The sequence below is a fragment of the Hemitrygon akajei genome, chromosome 25 (genome assembly GCF_048418815.1).
Source record: "Hemitrygon akajei chromosome 25, sHemAka1.3, whole genome shotgun sequence".
Taxonomy (NCBI): Eukaryota; Metazoa; Chordata; class Chondrichthyes; order Myliobatiformes; family Dasyatidae; genus Hemitrygon; species Hemitrygon akajei.
This window is the reverse complement of record NC_133148.1, coordinates 20,422,126-20,441,371: the sequence shown is the minus strand read 5'-3', so window position 1 is coordinate 20,441,371 and position 19,246 is coordinate 20,422,126. Positions and strand designations below refer to the sequence as shown.

The following is a 19,246-nucleotide window of genomic DNA, read 5'->3' as shown; positions in this document are numbered from 1 at the left end:
CTGTTACGAGGCAAAATGTTTACGAGGCGGCATGAAAAAAATCATGCATTAGCCGCTTCGGATTATTGGCCGCAAAGTTCAAAGCTGTTCAAAATGTGGGAAAAAAGTAGCGGCTTAAAATCCGGAATCTACGGTATGTACAAGTTCCTAACAGATATCGATAGAGGAATGCATCCGGTGTATGGAATGAGCAAAATCAGTGCAGGCGACTAGTGTAGGTAATGGACTGCCTTCATACAATGCTTTTAATGACTGAATCCTCCAAATCTTCACTGTCACTGTAACAGACAAGATAATTGTCAATACCATCAAATTCTTTGTAGTTCCTAACTTGTTGAAGTCACAAAATCATTTCATTTTCACTCCCGGCTGTATCTGGCATCACCAAGCCTAAATGGTCGAAACCACAGTGAGCAAAATGATGCAGAATTGTCTTCCTGCTCATTTCTCGCCAACTATCAGTGACAAGAATAACTGCTTTTTGTATACAGACACAACTAGAGCAATTTAAAAAGTATTCTTTCTAAGCACGATGTCGTGCCGAACTGCCACACAAGTATCCGTCACTGACAAAACTTAGAACCTTTTTGGCAAGTCTCCTGTCCCAACTAAGTGGCATTGTGTCACAAATAAATGATATCCCAGCAATTTTTTAAAAATTAGTTTTTGTTTTTTAGGAGTTGTCCCAAATAAGAGACTGTCCCTATTAACTGATGGCCCAATTAACCGGAATCCATTGTAGTTGTGTTTTCTTCTATTAATGAACAATTTATGATTTTCTTGCAACTACTGCTTATCTGACTCTTTGTGCCTGTGACGCTCCTGTACGTTGCTCATTGTGCGTGTGCATATACGTACTCATGCCCATGACAGTAAACCCGATTTCAACTCTGAAGTCCTTTTCCAACTGGATCCTTGACTTCATCAGGAGACCACAGCCACTGTGGATCAGAAATAACACCTCCTCCTCACTGATTAACACAGCTATAAATTGTGTGCTTAGCCCACTGCTCTACTCTCTGTACGCCCATGACTGTGTGACTAAGCACAGCTCAAGCCCCATCTATAAATTTGCCGATGACACAACTATCGGTGGCAGAATATCAGATGGGAACAAGGAGGCGTACAGGAGTGAGGCAGATCAGCGGGTTCAGTGGTGACACAACAACAACCTCGCACTCAATGCCGGTAAGACCAAGGAATTGATTGTGGAAAGGGAAGGGGAAGTTGAGGAAACACACACCGGTCCTTATCAACCGATCAGCAGTGGAAAGGCTGAGCAGTTTCAATTTCCTGGAAGTCAACACCCCTGAAGATCTATCCTGGGCCCAACACATTGATACACAACAAAGGCGGCACAAAAGCAGCTATAATTAATTGGGGGTTCAAGTAGACCTGGTATGTCGCCCAACACTCTCACAAATTTCTACAGATGTACGGTTATTCTAAGTGGTTGCATCAGCGTCTGGTACAGAGGGGCCACTGCACAGGATCGGAAAAGCTGTAAGCTCAGCAAGCTCCCTCATGGGCAATAGCCTCCCCAACATCCAGGACATCTTCAAACGACGATGCCTCAAAAAAGCAGCGTTCATCATTAAGGATCATCATCACCCAAGTCAAATCCCCCTCTCATTGCTACTATCAAGGAGGTAGTACAGGAGCCTGATCTCACACTCACAGAACCTCTTAGGAACAACAACTTCCCCTCTGCCATCAGATTTCTGAATCTGCAATAAACCCATGCATGACTTTAATGTATTCTTTTATATTATGTATCGTAATACGCTGCTGCCTTAAAACAACAAATTTCACGAGAAAGGTCAGTGATATTAAACCTGATTCTGATTAGATCTCCCGATCTGTGCAGAGCCTGGACAATTTCCCTGCTGTAACTCACGGCCGCTTCTATATCCACAACCCCCCCGACCCCCGGGGTTCCGGGAACACGCATGCGCACCGATAGACCTCCCTCCTGGCCGCCCTGACTCTCCCGAAGTAACCGGGGAATCGCCGGGGTTCGGAGCGGGGCAAGGACCAGGACTGTGGCGCTCCGCAATGTTCCCCCCTCAGTAGGGGGAGGCAGCGGGGATTAAAGCCGCGTTGACAACCCGCTCTTACCTGCCGCCGACCCGCCGGCAACTGGGCTCTGCAGGCTCGTTTCGGACACAATTTCCGGTTTCGGCGCCTGCGCAGTGATCCCCATCCCACCAAAATTTCAAAGGATGGTGTGGTGAACTACATATACCTGTCTGGACATGCCCCCACCCCGCTGACTGCTCCTGTGGCCCCTCCCACGGACCCCGGTATAAAGGCGATTGGAGCCACAGACCCTTCCTCAGTCTCCAGGATGTTGTGCTTTCTTCCAGCCAATAAAAGCCTACCTTAACCCACGTCTCAGAGTTATTGATGGTGCATCAGATGGTGCTACGTTAATGATCTGAAAGCACCGCCTGAGCTTTTCCACGGTAGCTAAAATCCAGTAGATTGTTTCCATGGGCAACGTAGCCACCAACTAAACACTTCACACTGCCACGGACAGTAAAGAAAAAGTATACTTGAAAATCAAAATACATGCAAGTCAGTATGCTTTGAGAGGCTGGTCAAGGACTATACCTGCAGCATGCTGCCACTCACACGGGACCCCCTACAATCCGCCTGCCGGCACAGCCGATCGACAGACAACGCAATAGCCACCGCTCTGCGTACCGTCCTTACACATCTGGAGAAGGATGCTTATGTGAGAATGCAGTTCTTGGAATAACTGGCATCATTCAACTTCATATTTATGGTCATCTGACAATAAAACGAAATAATGTTCCTCCAGACCACGGTGCACCCACAAAATATATTATCACACACAATACATACATTAGCACAAATAAGTTAACAGAACATAATTCAAAGTGCATGCAGTGTGCGGCCCAGGTCAACAGCTCACCGTTCCAATAACGAGACCTCTCACAGCCTGAGAGAAGGAACGGTTTCTTGCTGATGGTAGTGGGTCAAATAGATAGAGGGGTCCTCAAAAACGCTCCCGGCCTTTCTTATACAATGCTCCCGGTAAAAGTGTTCCTCACACTGTTTAACGAGTCTCTCTACCTCCTCTCTGTATGACAATAGACAGTAGGTGCAGGAGTAGGCCTTCGAGCCAGCACCGCCATTCACTGTGATCATGGTTGATCATACACAATCAGTACCCCGTTCCTGCCCTCTCCCCATATCCCTTGACCCCGCTATCTATAAGAACTCTATCTAACTCTCTCTTGAATGCATCCAGAGACTTGGCCTCCACTGCCTTCTGGGGCAGAGCATTCCACATATCCACCACTCTCTGGGTGAAAAAGTTTTTCCGCATCTCTGTTCTAAATGGCCTACCTCTTATTCTTAAACTGTGGCCTCTAGTTCTGGACTCACCCATCAGCGGGAACATGCTTCCTGCCTCCAGCGTGTCCAATCCCTTAATAATCTTATATTTCTCAATCAGATCCCCTCTCATCCTTCTAAATTCCAGTGTATACAAGCCCAGTCGCTCCAATCTTTCAACATATGACAGTCCCGCCATTCCGGGAATTAACCTCGTGAACCTACGCTGCACTCCCTCAATAGCAAGAATGTCCTTCCTCAAATTTGGAGACCAAAACTGCACACAATACTCCAGGTGGGGTCTCACCAGGGCCCTGTACAGCTGCAGAAGGACCTCTTTACTCCTATACTCAATTCCTCTTGTTATAAAGGCCAGCATGCCATTAGCTTTCTTCACTGCCTGCTGTACCTGCATGCTTGCTTTCATTGACTGATGTACAAGAACACCTGGATCTCGTTGTGCTTCCCCTTTTCCTAACTTGACTCCATTTAGATAGTTGACTATCTATAATAATGCTGACTCATCGTTATTGTTGACGAGGACACCCAGTGTGGTAAATCAGCGATGCGGTTTGAGCTGGGTCTGGCAGCGTAGCTGTGAGTCAGCAGCATTCACAGCAGTAGGCTGAGCACACAGCCTGAGAGGGTGGGGGGCACCAGTGTTCAGCGTGATGGAGCTTGAGATGTTGCCAACTCGGTCTGAGTGGCATCTTTCTATCAAGGTCCGAGATCCAGTTATAGAGAGAAAGTTTCTGAATTCCAATGAGGCCAGTGAGATCCATCTCCAGATCCTATGAAGTGGTATCCAGAACTAGACTCAATGCTCAAACTGTGCCTGTAAAGACAGGTACTCCAAGCTGCTATTTACTATCTGTTTTATCTGGGTTTATCAGTGGGCAGTGTTGGTGCGTGGCCAAGTGGTTAAGGCGTTATCTGAAGGTCACTGGTTCGAGCCTTGGCTGAGGCTGCGTGTGTGTCCTTGAGCAAGGCACTTAACCACACATTGCTCTGTGACGACACCGGTGCCAAGCTGTATGGGTCCTAATGCCCTTCCCTTGGACAACATTGGAGGCGTGGAGAGGGGAGACTTGCAGCCTGGGCAGCTTCCGGTCTCCCATAAAAAAGGCTTGTGCCCTGGAAACTTCCCATGGTGCAAAATCCATGGTCTATCGAGACTAACGGAGGCCTACACACTATCAGTGGGCATCTCTCACGTCTGAAGGCAGAAGATGGTGGGGCTACCGGAGGCTGACAGTTCAGGCCAGTGGTGAGAGACTGTTGCACCTTCCGGTGAGATATTCAGCCAGCCCGTTTCCGCTTCTATGGGTGGTGTACAAGTCCAATAGCATAGTGGTGAGTGCATCACTTTACACTGCCATTGGGGTTCAATACCCGTTGCTGCCTGGAAGGAGTGTTCTCCCTGTGACCGTGCGGATGTCCTCCGGGTCCTGCAGTTTCCTCCCACATTCCAAAGCTGTACGGTTAGGGTTAGTGAGTAGTGGGCACGTTATGTTGGCACTGGAAGCATGGCAACACTTGCAGGCTGCCCCCAGCACAACCCTCACTACACACACAAAATGCTGGTGGAACGCAGCAGGCCAGGCAGCATCTATAGGGAGAAGCGCTGTCGACATTAACAACAACACACACAAAATGCTGGTGGAACACAGCAGGCCAGGCAGCATCTATAGGGAGAAGCGCTGTCGACGTTTCGGGCCGAGACCCTTCGTCAGGACTAACCGAAAGGAAAGATAGTAAGAGATTTGAAAGTAGTGGGGGGGAGGGGGAAATGCGAACTGATAGGAGAAGACCGGAGGGGGTGGGATGAAGCTGAGAGCTGGAAAGGTGATTGGCGAAAGTGATACCGAGCTGGAGAAGGGAAAGGATCATGGGACGGGAGGCCTAAGGAGAAAGAAGGAGGGGGGAAGCACCAGAGGGAGATGGAGAACAGGCAAACAACTAAATATGTCAGGGATGGGGTAAGAAGGGGAGGAGGGGCATTAACGGAAGTTAGAGAAGTCAATGTTCATGCCATCAGGTTGGAGGCTACCCAGCCGGTATACAAGGTGTTGTTCCTCCAACCTGAGTTTGGATTCATTTTGACAGTAGAGGAGGCCATGGATAGACAATCCTCACTAAATTGATCAGATGCAATTGGTGCATTTCACTGTATGCTTTAATGTAAGTATGACAAATAAAGCTAATCTTTCAGCTTTAAAAAAAATCCCATGATGTTACTTTGATGAATAATGGACTTTTATCCTGGAGACACAAGAGACTGCAGATACTGCCTGCTCTTAACAGATGTTACAAAGTTTTAACAGTCATTTTGTTGAAGGGAACTCAACAGTTAACTGCTCTCAGGGTTATTATCACAAGCAGGAATACCTCAGCTGCTAGGAACAAATCTAGCTACATTTAAACAGCAATAGAATCTGACCCTTGTAGGGACTGGGAACTTGCTGCAAACCAGGATGAAACACGGAATCCCTTCCCACGGAGCAGTGTAGTAGCCTTTACTCCTTCCCCCTTCCCCCACTGAACACGAACTCACCAATACCCACTGTTGCAGTTTGGGTTGTTGTAGTAAACCACGGTTTTGAAAGCTGTGACATCTGTCCAGTCAGCACCAACCTGCTCTGGGACGAAGGGCTCCTGGGAGTCGAGGCCCACCAGCAAGCATTTTATCTGAGTGTATGCAAGTGAAACCTCCCTTGGTTTCCTTGGCTGTGTAAGTCTGGGGAAAACAACCTCCAGCCCTGACAAACTCGTGAGATTGAGGTGCACTCGATCCCACCCCAAACCCCAGTGTGTGTGGATGCTGTGTCATTTGCTACCCTGTTGCAAATTAACGCCATGAAATAACAGACAGTACACTGAATACGATTAAAGGGATTATATTTATGACTCTTAACTGAAGGGTTAGTAAAGAATAACAAAAAGAAAAGGGCCCATTCTAACAGTCAAATGTGCACAAGCTGGAGTTCATCTTGAACTTCTCTGTCACTCACGCGCTAGGCCCTCGGTCAACGTGAAAACACACACCACCTTCCAAATGTCACTAACAATCCAAACGGGTCTCCCACCGGATCGTACGCTACGACCGGTTCTCCCCAGCGTCTTTTCTCTTCATCTCCTCTCGAACAAAAGCCCCAAGCCCAACCTTACTGTCTTTCACCAAGAAAACTTCCTGCTAATTAGATGGCACACATTCCATATCATCCCTTTATCTTCAACAATAACTCGTGGGCTGAAAGCAGAACAGACTGCTCTTACAGAGCGGCTAAATGAAATACCTACAGCTTAACAGTAATGATGTGAACCAGGGCATTACACAACGAAGATCTCAGTCACCCTAGAGAACTTCTCAGTGTGCGTTTACACATCTTATCTTTCTCCTTTCACTGCCATATTTCACATCAGTCACTTATTAATTTAATTGCACAGGATTGGCAGGTTCTCCCGATACCACAATCCTTTTGTCTAGCCTTCCCCGAATCCCTTCTCTGTATAACAATGAATGATGTATTTCCCCAAACCGTTGAGTCATTATTTGGTTGCCTCTCCCATCATGCCTTGTCGTCAGCTTTACCTTATCCCTACTTTAGTTTCTCCTGGTAATTCCTGGGCAGAACGTATCTGGTGGATACAGCTCAACTCCCAGGGAATTTGTCAAAAGCAATCTTGTACTTTGTCACAAATGTCCATTTGAGATTAGGAATATTTATTCTTCCATCATTATCCAACTCCAAATTCATTTATTTTATGTTTTTAATATTCATTCAAGGGATGTAGGCTCTGCAGGCGAGCCAACAGTTAATTGCCCATCCCTAACTGTTCTTGAGAAAGTGGTAGTGAGCTGCCTTCTTGAGGTGCTGTAGTTCTTAATATGTGAGTACTGTACCCACAATGTGTGTGTGTGTGTGTGTGTGAGAGAGAGAGAGAGAGAGAGTGTGTGTGTGTGTTCTGCGATTTTGACCAAGTGATGGTGAAGGAACATGTATTTCCAAGTCTTGATGGTGTGTAGCTTGGAGGGCAACTTCCAGGAGGTGGCGTTCCCGTGCTTTTGCTGGCCTAATCCCTGTGGTTGGTCGATATCATGGGTTTGAAAAAAGCTGGCCAAGGAGTCTTGTTGAGTTTCCCAGAGTCACTTCTTGTGACTGTTCATCAGTGGTTGAAGTCAAAGTAAATTTATTATCAAAGTACGTACATGTTATCATGTACTACCTTGAGATTTGTTTTCTTGTAGGCATTCATAAGAAAATAAAATAAGCATTATAGAATTTATGAAGAAACTGTACACAAACTAAGACTGATAAACAACCAATGTACAAATTAAGACAAATTGTGCAAATTTAAATTAAAATTAATAAGTAAATAATACCGAGAACCTGAGTTGTTGAAAGTTGAGGAATTAATTCAGAGTTGAGCTGAGTGAAGTTATCCATGCCTGCTGAGCAGCCCGATGGTTGAGGGGTAGCAGATGGACCTGGTGGAGTGGGACCGAAGGTTCACTGTTGAGTGAGTGAAGGTTGTGGCTGGGACACTTGTCAAGTAGGCTCTGTATCCGGTCTGGTATCGTGGTTTTCAGTTACAGTGGAGCTTCACTCACACTGCTAAGTGATGGACATTCCATCACAGCTGACCGAAGCCTTGTAGGTGGTGGACAAGCTTTGTGGAGTGAGGCGCGTTACTCACCACAGGATCCCTGGCCTCTGCCCTGCTTTTCTAGACACATTGCATACCTGACTACTCCATCAGTTTCTTGTCGATGATAACTCCCAGGATATTGATAGTGGGAAATTCACTGACGACAGTGCCATTGAATTTCAGAGACTTTCTCTTGTGGGGTATCATAATTGTCAAATGCTTTTGTGACATGAATGTCACATGTTTGAGAACTCTCCCTCATTAATGCAGTTTACAGATTTAACTTGACGTGTCATGCCTTACGAACTTAAATGAGATTTTTTTAAGGTAACAGGAGTGCTTGATGAGTGTAAGGCAGTGGACATCATCTGCATGGACTCGGGTAGGGCATTTAATAATGTCCCTCATGGTCGGTGATCAGGAAGTTAACGATGCATGGGATCCAGGGTGATTTACATTTGGATACAGAACTGGCTTGCCCACAGAAGACAGAGTAAGTGCGTAAGGTTGCTACTCCATAAATAAGGCGTGAGGCCTCTTGCCTTTATTGGAAGATGATTGAGTATAAAAGGAAGCCATGCTGCAGCTATATAAAACTTTGGGAGTATTGTGCGCAGTTCTCATTGCCCAATTACAGGAAATATGGAGATTCTAGACAGGGCGCAGAAGAGGTTTACCAGGATGCTGCCTGGATTAGAGGACTGAAGGAAAGCTGGACAAATTTGGGTTGTTCTCACAGCATTGTAAACTGAAGGGATACTGATAGAGGTGTTTAAAATTGAGAGCGGCGCGGATAGGGTGGACAGTTAAAATCTTTTCCCCAGAGTAGAAAGGTCAAAACCCAGATGATGTGATTTTAAGGTTGGAGGGGCAAGTTTAAAGGTGACACGAGGGGTATTTGTGTACATGCAGAGTGGTAGATGCTGAAATAGGTTACCAGGGTAGCAGTGGAAGTTTGGTGGAGTTTTAAAAAGTTCTAGATAGATAAGTGACTATACAGGGAATGGAGGGATATAGATAATACACAGGAGGACTAGTATAAATTGGCATCAATTGACATAAATTAACTGCCCAGTACTGTACTGTTGTATGTTCACTTGATTATTTTATTGCCTCTCTCCCCCTTCTGAATGTGTCTCTATATCAAGAGACAAACTATCCATGACATTTACAGTAAACCTACTGACTTCTACAACTACTGAGACTCCTTCCCCCCACCCTGTCTCTTAAAGACCACTTTCCTTTCTCAGCATTTTGTCCTTGAGATGAAACTTTCCACTCCAAAACATCATTCTTCATAATTTACTCCAGTTGTGATGTAATCCCACTACCAGACACTTCTTCCCTTCCCCATCCCTCTCTGGTTTCCACAGGGACCACCCTCTCTGGTTTGCTCATCCCTCCCCACCCTCTGTCATTCTCTCCTACAACCCTGGAGGTGTAACATCTTCCTCTACATCACCTCTCTCATCATGATCCAAGGACGTAACACAGCCCTTCCAGGTGACAGAGTCACATCCAACTCCTCCAGTCTCACCTACTGTATTGTGCTTGCAAAGTGACCTTCTCTAAATCACTAAGATCAAACACAGATTAGGTGCCTGCTTTGCAAGCCGCGCTGAATTCTGACTGCAGTTACCATCTTGAGCCCTTGGCTGCAGGCCATTTTATCTCCCTTTCCCACTTCCACACTGAATTCTCTCTCTTTAGCCTCCATCACTACCAGGTGAAGCCAAAGAAAAATTAGACGAGTAAAATATATTCCTCTGAGGTAATCTTCAAACCCAATGGCATGAACACTTAAAAAAAACACAATTTCAGGGTAATCTCTTCCTTTCTCTCTCCTGATCAAACCAACAACTCTACTTTTCAACGCCCCCCTCCACACACAATCCCATTGTTAAACAGGTTCTTTCCCCTCCCCTACTTGGTTCTATCTGCCCATTACCCATACACCTCACCCACTGATTCCCCATCTCCACTCTACTGTTACCATTCCTCCCTGTGGTTCCCACACTTTATCACATTCCATAATCTACAACCCTTTGTTGCCTCCACCTATCACCTCCCAGTCCTATTCCTATTCCCATCTGAACACATTTACCTGACATCTCCTACCTCATCCCTCCCCTGTGTACTCTGGCTATCTACCCTCTACACACTCAGTCCTCACGAGGGATTCCAACCCAAAACATCAGGTGTATCTCTGCCTCCACAGATGGTGCCTGATGTGCTGAAGTATCTCCATATATTTGATTTTTTTGTTCCAATTTCTCCAATCACTTTAGTCTTCAGAAAGCTTATATTCTTAAATAAAAGTTGGTAAAAAAAAGCTTATAGACTTCCAAAGGTGTTAAGTCTCATTACCTTATTTTACTTTTCCTATATTTCACTCCACCTTTCTTATCGACATCAACAATATTTTCTGTGAAGTCAGCTGCAGAGATTTTATGATCCACCTTCCTCATATTCTCCTCCACACATATATCAATTTTTGGTCACTCATAAACCTCTTTTCTTCAACCTTTTGCTCTTTGTACGAACACAAAACATCTTTAAGTTTTCTTTACTTTTACTTACCATTATGCTTTCATTACCTGTACTTTGCTAATTTCCCATTTAACTTTATCCTGACACACTCTTCCTGCAATACTGAGTTCTCAGTGACTGTAATATAACGTTCCTGCCTTCACTTTCTCTCATGCACTCTGCCTCCTGTCAGTCGTCCTTTCTCTTTTGAGGAAGATTTTCACACTGAACCTGCTCCCTGATCACCTCCCGTTGCTCCAACACCCATTTACCTTCTGTTTACTGCTTCCAGATCACTTTTCCTAACTCATTGCTCAGCCTTGTACAACTTGCGGCGCCTCAGATAAAGACAAGGACTCCAATTTTATCTTTGACTTTTCCCCACAGCAATGGTGAACTCCAACTCCCATCAGGCTTATTCCAACCATCAGACCCTCCAATTCTACCCCACCCTCTCCGTCGGAGGGTCACATCACTCCCTCCCCTCAGACCTATTCCAACCATCAGACCCTCCAATTCTACCCCACCTTCTCCGTCGGAGGATCACATCACTCCCTCCCCTCACACTTATTCCAACCATCAGACCCTCCAATTCTACCCCACCCTCTCCGTCAGAGGGTCACATCACTCCCTCCCCTCAGGCCTATTCCAACCATCAGACCCTCCAATTCTACCCCATCTTCTCCGTCGGAGGGTCACATCACTCCCTCCCCTCAGACCTATTCCAACCATCAGACCCTCCAATTCTACCCCACCTTCTCCGTCGGAGGGTCACATCACTCCCTCCCCTCAGACCTATTCCAACCATCAGACCCTCCAATTCTACCCCACCTTCTCCGTCGGAGGGTCACATCACTCCCTCCCCTCAGACCTATTCCAACCATCAGACCCTCCAATTCTACCCCACCCTCTCCGTCGGAGGGTCACATCACTCCCTCCCCTCAGACCTATTCCAACCATCAGACCCTCCAATTCTACCCCACCTTCTCCGTCGGAGGGTCACAACACTCCCTCCCCTCAGACCTATTCCAACCATCAGACCCTCCAATTCTACCCCACCCTCTCCGTCGGAGGGTCACATCACTCCCTCCCCTCAGACCGCCCGCAACCCCTTCCTCATTGAAACGGCGGGCCGATCCCACGCGACTGCGCACTCGTATCGCTGCCGAGACTGTGGACACCGCCGGCCCCAGACATGCGTACTCCGTCAGAAGCCGGCTGCAGGCTTTACTGCACTGGTTATTAAAGCCTCGCCTCCCGGATTCGAGTCTTCAACTCGTTATTTTTAAAGCACTAGGGGTAAGAGATGCATATTGAAGGGATATGCATCACCTGTTCTTTTACCCCCTTCCTCCCCACCATCCGGGGATCTAAAAGCCCTCCAGGGAGGAAGCAGCGGTTCACTTGCAAGTTCTTCCCATCCGCTCACCGCACAATGTGGCCTCCTCGACGCCGGAGGCACCAAACACAGACTGGGTCACCGCCTGGGGAACCTGATCTCCCGGTGACCGGTCTCCATGCCGACCCCGAGGGACGGCAAATCATCTGCCCCCTCGACACGTTGCAGCCTTCCAGAACTCTGCGTCGAACTTTCAAACTTTAAAGTGTTCCTTCTTTCTGCCTTCATCAGACTGGCTGCCCCTTTCCCCTCTCTCACCTCATGTCCTTGCCTGCCCATCGCCTCTCTCTAGCGCTCCGTCGCCCTTCTGTCCTCTCCCATTAGATTCCCCCTTCTCCAGTCCTGTATCTCTTTCACCAATTCCCAGCTCTTTACTCCATCCCTCCCCCACTCTATCCTTTATCTTTTTTTTTATCCAGTCTTGCTGAAGGTTCTCGTTCTGAAACGTCGACTGTACTCTTTTCCGTAGACGCTGCCTGGCCTGCTGAGTTCCCCCAGCGTTTTGTGTGTGTTTCTGTCATCATGCTGGCTCTATCTTCCTTTCCGTCGCCGTCCAGCCTGGCCTATCCCTTAACCTCACGAATAACAACATATTACACAAAAATGAGAATGTGCTGGTCTCACCCCCGTCAGAAATAATCCATTTATTCTACCCGTCTCCCATACTGAAAATAAGCATGTTTTTGTTTCTCCCTGAGTTCTGATGAGGGGTCTCAGCTAGAACGTTGACTGTTCCCATTTCAACAGAGGCTGTCTGACCCGTGGAGTGTGTCCAGCGTTTTCTCTCCTTTCAAATTTCTAGTGCCCACAGTTTTTGTATTTGATTCCCCCCCCTCCCCCCAGTGATTGTGAGTGCTAGTGGAATCGGGGAAGAGCTGACGGGCATGAGGGAGTATGTTACCGCCAAATAAATGGGGGTTACGGATGCTGGAATTCCCTGAGAGATAGAATAGATTTATATATATTTTTTTTTAATTTTTATGATAGGCCGGGGCCATTCTACCTATGTCATAAGTAATTATGAAAGGACTGGAGATGAGAAGTTTCCACTTTGCACACGTTTAACATTCAGATTGTTTTTGTTGCATTTTGTCGGGGTTCTCATTCTACAAACTAAGGAGTAATGGCATTTTGGGATCTTCTGATGTCCCATTGCTTCCCTACACTCGAAGTACCACTTCATCAGGTACGCCTGCTTGTTAACGCAAATCAGCCAGTCAGGTGGTGGCAACTCAAAAGCATGCAGACACGGTCAGGAGGTTCGGTGGTTGTTCTCAGCAAGCCGCAGTGGGGAGGAAATGGGATGTGAGTGACCTTTACAGGGAAACGATTGTTGACGCCAGGTTTGAGTATCTCAGAAACTGCTGATCTCCTGGGATTCTCGTGCTCAAGTGTCTCTATAGCTCACAGAGAACGGTGCAAAAAAACACCCAGCAAGTGGCAGTCCTTTGGATGGAAATGTCTTGTTAGTGAGAGGTCAGAGAATGGCCAGACTGGCTCAAGCTGACAAGAAGGCAAAAGTAAATAATATAACCATGCGTTACGAGAGCAGCGTGCAGGCCAGATTGCTGACTGCACAACACATTGAAACTAGAAGTGAATGGGCTGCAGCCAAGGACCACGGCCGTTCGCTCACTGGTGATAGGAGTAGCCTAGTAAATACAACATTCGAAGCAGCTGAGCAGACAGGAGCAGAATGGCAGGGCATCAGCTGGCCGGAGTTCATCTGGACTCTTTAAACTGAACATATGTATCAGCTATTGCAGACATTAATACCTGAAACTGTTTAAAACATGATTTATTAGTCACAGACCCAGGATATTCAAGCAACACACACAAAATGCTGGTGGAACGCAGCAGGCCAGGCAGCGTCTATAGGGAGAAGCGCTGTTGACGTTTCAGGCCGAGACCCTTCGTCAGGACTAACTGAAAGGAAAGACAGTAAGAGATTTGAAAGTAGTGGGGGGAGGGGGAAATGCGAAATGATAGGAGACCGGAGGGGGTGGGGTGAAGCTGAGAGCTGGAAAGGTGATTGGCGAAAGTGATACAGAGCTGGAGAAGGGAAAGGATCATGGGACAGGAGGCCTCGGGAGAAAGAAAGGGGGAGGGGAGCACCAGAGGGAGATGGAGAACTGGCAGAGTGATGGGTAGAGAGAGAGAGAAAAAAAAGAAAAAGGGGGGGAAGAAATATATCAGGGATGGGGTAAGAAGGGGAGGAGGGGCATTAACGGAAGTTAGAGAAGCCAATGTTCATGCCATTAGGTTGGAGGCTACCCAGCCGGTATATAAGGTGTTGTTCCTCCAATCTGAGTGTGGCTTCATCTTGACAGTAGAGGAGGCCGTGGATAGACATATCCACGGCCTCCTCCAGTTTGGTTTTTAGGGTCAGAAACAACAGCTAAACAACCCACCAGGGTGTGTTGAGCAGCTTAAATAATTACACAGTCTAATTTCTGCTGTCATCTGTGACCCGTTATTTTGGCAGCTGCAGTGGTACCCGGTAAACGGCTTACTTAAACATTGTGTTCAGTGTGAACTCGGTGTCTCAGCAGATCAGAAGACAATGAATCCCTTCTCACTCTCTTGAGCAGGTAACGGCCTCCAGCTATTATTAATGCTTTTTGAGAGGGTGATTTTAGATGCATATCATATTTTTACTGAGTTAAGTATTGTATGTAATTAGTTTTGCTACAATAAGTGTATGGGACATTGGAAAAAATGTTGAATTTCCCCATGGGGATGAATAAAGTATCTATCTATCAGTGTGAGCCCATCAGGCATGTTCACTGAGCAGAGCAGGTGAACGGCCTCTCACCAGCGTGAACGAGCTGGTGTTTCTGCAGGTCGGATGACTGATTGAATCCCCTCCCACACACAGAGCAGGTGAACGGCCTCTCTCCAGTGTGAACCTGCTGGTGTACTAGCAGGTTGGATTGTTGGGCAAATCCCTTTCACACTTGGAGCAGATGGAGGGCCTGGCTCCAGTGTTGTGAGTATGACTCACTCCAAAGTTCTGATGAAGGGGCTGCTTATTCCTTTCCACAGATGCTGCCTGACCTGCTGCAGCGTTTCGTATGCGTTACTCTAGACTTCCTGCAACTGCAGAATCTCGTGTTTATGATCCGCTCCGGTGTGAATTCACCAAGTCGACAGTGAATCCCCTCACACACTCAGAACGAGTGAACAGCCTCTCTCCGGTGTGAACTTGCTGGTGTGTCAGTAGGTGGAATGATAGAGTGAACCCTTTCCACAGAACGAGCAAGTGAATGAGTTCTCCCCGATTTGATCTCGTTGCCGACTCAGTGGATCAGCTGACATTGTGAATACATGACACACATGGAGCAGTTTATCCGGTGAAGATGGGCTAGTTTGTTCTCAGGGACCTGGATGGATGGCCTGAGGTAAATGGGTATGGAGAGTAGAGGGAAGTGGTAACCGGAGGGGTGGGTGAACGCTGTCGGACAGATTGAACCACATAGGAAAGGCAAACAAAAGAGAAATGGAAGCAGCTGCACGAGATTGATAACAAACAGGTTAAACACTCAGACTACCAGTGCTGGAATCTATTAAGCGACGGAGGATAAGAAGTGACCTGGTAGAGGATGAGAGGCATCGATCGTGTGGATAGCCAGAGGCTTTTTCCCAGGGCTGAAATGACTAACACGAGGGGGCACAGTTTGAAGGGGATTGGGTAGGGAGGAACGTCTGTGTTGCTGATCACCACCTGGTCTGTCGACACATCTGGCAGCTGTGCTCCGACTCTTCAGCCATCATAAACAGCTGTCTTCGCTGAGGCGTTTCTGGATATCTATAGCCGCCAGCCCTCTGCTGAGAACAGCACCTGTTTCTCTTTGACAGACGCTTCACCTGCCTGTTTGGGGAGACAGGAGCAGTCCCAGCCTATTCTTCCATTCAGTGGGATTACGGCCAACTTGTGACCAGGCTCCAAATAACAACTTTCACCCCATATCCCTTGGTTAACAAATTCACCCAACATCAATTCCCACGTGAAAAATAATTCCAGACTTACCACGTTGGAATGTTCCACCACATTGTTCCATAAAAAATCCGATTCCCTGGTCCTTGCTCTAGCACCAGCTGAATAGTTTTACTACATACCTCCATTAGAAAACCTTTAAGTTATCCTTTAAGTGGCTGCACCTCAGAGTAGCACACCGGGAGGTGTGGAAAGGCATGAGGAACATCACTGGCTTCAATCAGCCGAGCTGGCGAGCCTCGGAATGCAGCCGTGAACGGGCTCGAGTTAAACCAATTCTTCAATGGGTTTGGTAACTGCTCCCCCATTCACACATCCCTGAGCACACCGGTCCAGGGGCCGAGGCTCCCAATGCTTCCTCAGCATCAATGCCTCCCCTACCCACCCTCCCCCTCCACGTGGATGAACAACACAGGACACATCCCTCCTCGCCTTGCACCTACCACCCACATCTCCACACAGCCCTCATCGCGGGAGGGGAAGAGCTCCATTCGACGCAGGGTGGCACTTCCACTGTACCCTGGATAATGGACTACAAGACTGGCAGAGCAGAGTTTGTGTGTCAGACGTGGCTATAAGCTGCACTGGGGCCCCACGGGGGACGGTATTGGCTCCCTTCCTGTTTACCCTTAGAGAGCGGGTGACAGCGTAGAAAGCCCTTGGCTCAACGGGGCTTCGGCGATAACGGGTCGAGGCGAGGTAGGTTGCCTGCGTAGAATACAGACAGGAAGAACGTGTGCGAGGCCAGCGCTCTCTGCTCGGTGTCAGATATGGGAAGTCCGGGAGACCCCCAGCCTCCCGCATCTGCACCAGGTGCATCGAGCTGCAGCTCCTTAGAGAACTGGAGATGCCGCTCGATGACCTTCGTCTGGTTGGGGAGAGTGAGGAGGTGATAGAGAGGAGCTATAGGCAGGTAGTCACACTGGGGCCTGGGGAGACAGGTAAGTGGGTATCAGTCAGGAGAGAGCATCCCCGTGGCTGTACGCCTTGACAATAAATACTCCTGCTTGAGTACTGTTTGGGGGGGTGGGGGGGGGGGAATGGCCTACCTGGGGGAAGCAACAGTGGCCGCGCCTCTGGCACAGAGTCTGGCCCTGTGGCTCAGAAGGGTAGGGAAGGGAAGAGGATGGCAGCAGTGATAGGGGACTCTATAGTTAGGGGGTCAGACAGGCGATTCTGTGGACGCAGGAAAGAAACACGGATGGTAGTTTGCCTCCCAGGTCCCAGGGTCTGGGATGTTTCTGATTGCGTCCCCAATATCCTGAAGCTGGAAGGAGAACAGCCAGAGGTCGTGGCACATATCGGTACCAACAACACAGGTGGGAAAAGGGAGGAGGTCCTGAAAACAGACTACAGGGAGTTGGGAAGGAGGTTGAGAAGCAGGACCACAAAGTGTTCATCTCGGGATTACTGACTGTGCCACGTAACAGTGAGGTGGAGGATAAATGCGTGGTTGAGGATTGGAGCAGGGGGGCAGGTATTCAGATTTCTGGATCATTGGGACCTCTTTTGGGGCGGGCGTGACCTGTATAAAAAGGAAGGGTTGCACATTAATCCCAGGGGGACCAGTTTCCTGGCGGGGAGGTTTGCTAAGGCTATTGGGGAAGAATTTAAACTAGGATTGCTGGGGAGTGGGAACCAAACTGACGAGACGGAGGAAAAGACGGTTGGCTCACAAATAGAGAAAGCTTGGAGACAGTGTGTGAGGGAGGATAGGCAGGTGATAGAGAAGGGACGTACTCAGACCAAAGGTTTGAGATGTGTCTATTTTAACGCAAGGAGTATTATGAACAAAGTGGATGAGCTTCGAGCGTGGATCAGTACTTGGAGCTACGATGTGGTGGCCATTACAGAGACTTGGATGGTGCAGGGGCAGGAATGGTTACTTCAAGTGCCAGGCTTTAGATGTTTCAAAAAGGACAGGGAGGGGGGCAAAAGAGGTGGGGGTGTGGTACTGTTATCAGAGATAGTGTCACGGCTGCAGAAAAGGAGGAAGACATGGAGGGGTTGTCTACAGAGTCTCTGTGGATGGAAGTTAGGAACAGAAAGGGGTCAATAACTCTACTGAGTGTTTTTTATAGAACACCCAATAGTAACAGGGACAGAGAGGAGCAGATAGGGAGACAGATTCTGGAAAGGTGTAATAATAACAGGGTTGTCTTGGTGGGAGATTTTAATTTCCCAAATATCAATTGGCATATCCCTAGAGCGAGGGGTTTAGATGGGGTGGAGTTTGTTAGGTGTGTTCAGGAAAGTTTCCTGACACAATATGTAGATAAGCCTACAAGAGGAGAGGCTGTACCTGATCTGGTATTGGGAAATGAACCTGGTCAGGTGTCAGGTCTCTCAGTGGGAGAGCATTTTGGAGATGGTGATCACAATTCTATCTCCTTTACCATAGCTTCGGAGAGGAATAGGAACAGACAAGTTAGGAAAGCGTTTATTTGGAGCTAAGGGGAAATATGAAGGTATCAGGTAAGAATTTGGAAGCATAAATTGGCAAAAGATATTGTCAGAGAAATGTATGGAAGAAATGTGGCAAATATTCAGGGGATATTTGTGTGGAGTTCTGCATAGGTACGTTCCAATGAGACAGGGAAAGGATGGTAGGGTACAGGAACCGTGGTGTACAAAGGCTGTTGTAAATCTAGTCAAGAAGAAAGGAAGAGCTTATGAAAGGGTCAAAAAACTAGGTAATGAAAGAGACCTAGATTATAAGGCTAGCAGGAAGGAGCTTAAGAAAAAAATTAGGAGAGTCAGAAGGGGCCATGAGAAGGCCTTGATGGACAGGATTAAGGTAAACCCCAAGACCTTCTACAAGTATGTGAAGAGCAAGAGGATAAGATGTGAGAGAATAGGACCAACCAAGTGTGACAGTGGAAAAGTGTGTATGGAACCAGAGGAGATAGCAGAGGTACTTAATCAGCACTTTGCTTCAGTATTCATTACGGAAAAGGATCTTGGCGATTGCAGGGATGACTTGCAGTGAATTGAAAATCTTGAGCATGTCGATATTATGAAAGAGGATGTGCTGGAGCTTTTGGAAAGCATCAATTTGGATAAGTCACCGGGACCAGACGGGATGTACCCCAGGCTACTGTGGGAGGCGAGGGAGGAGATTGCTGAGCCTCTGGTGATGATCTTTGCATCATCAATGGGGATGGAAGAGGTTCCGGAGGAATGGAGGGCTGTGGATGTTGTTCCATTATTCAAGAAAGAGAGTAGAGATGGCCCAAGAAATTATAGACCAGTAAGTCTTACTTCAGTGGTTGGTAAGTTGATGGAGAAGATCCTGAGAGGCAGGATTT

General features: G+C 47.5%; 1 protein-coding gene across 4 annotated transcripts in view; it reads right to left on the bottom strand.

The window, feature by feature from the left end:
- The window catches only part of LOC140716392 (uncharacterized), a 196,481-nt gene that overhangs the window by 160,452 nt on the left and 16,783 nt on the right, over positions 1 to 19,246 (bottom strand). The window contains exon 1 of one of the 4 annotated variants that reach the window (XM_073029075.1): positions 2,119 to 2,167. The exons of 2 other annotated variants lie outside the window; for them this stretch is intronic. The gene's annotated coding sequence lies outside the window, so the exon portion shown is untranslated. Of the gene's footprint in view, positions 1 to 1,835; positions 1,914 to 2,118; positions 2,168 to 19,246 lie in introns of those variants that run through there. One more of the 4 variants, XM_073029076.1, reaches the window with a different exon arrangement.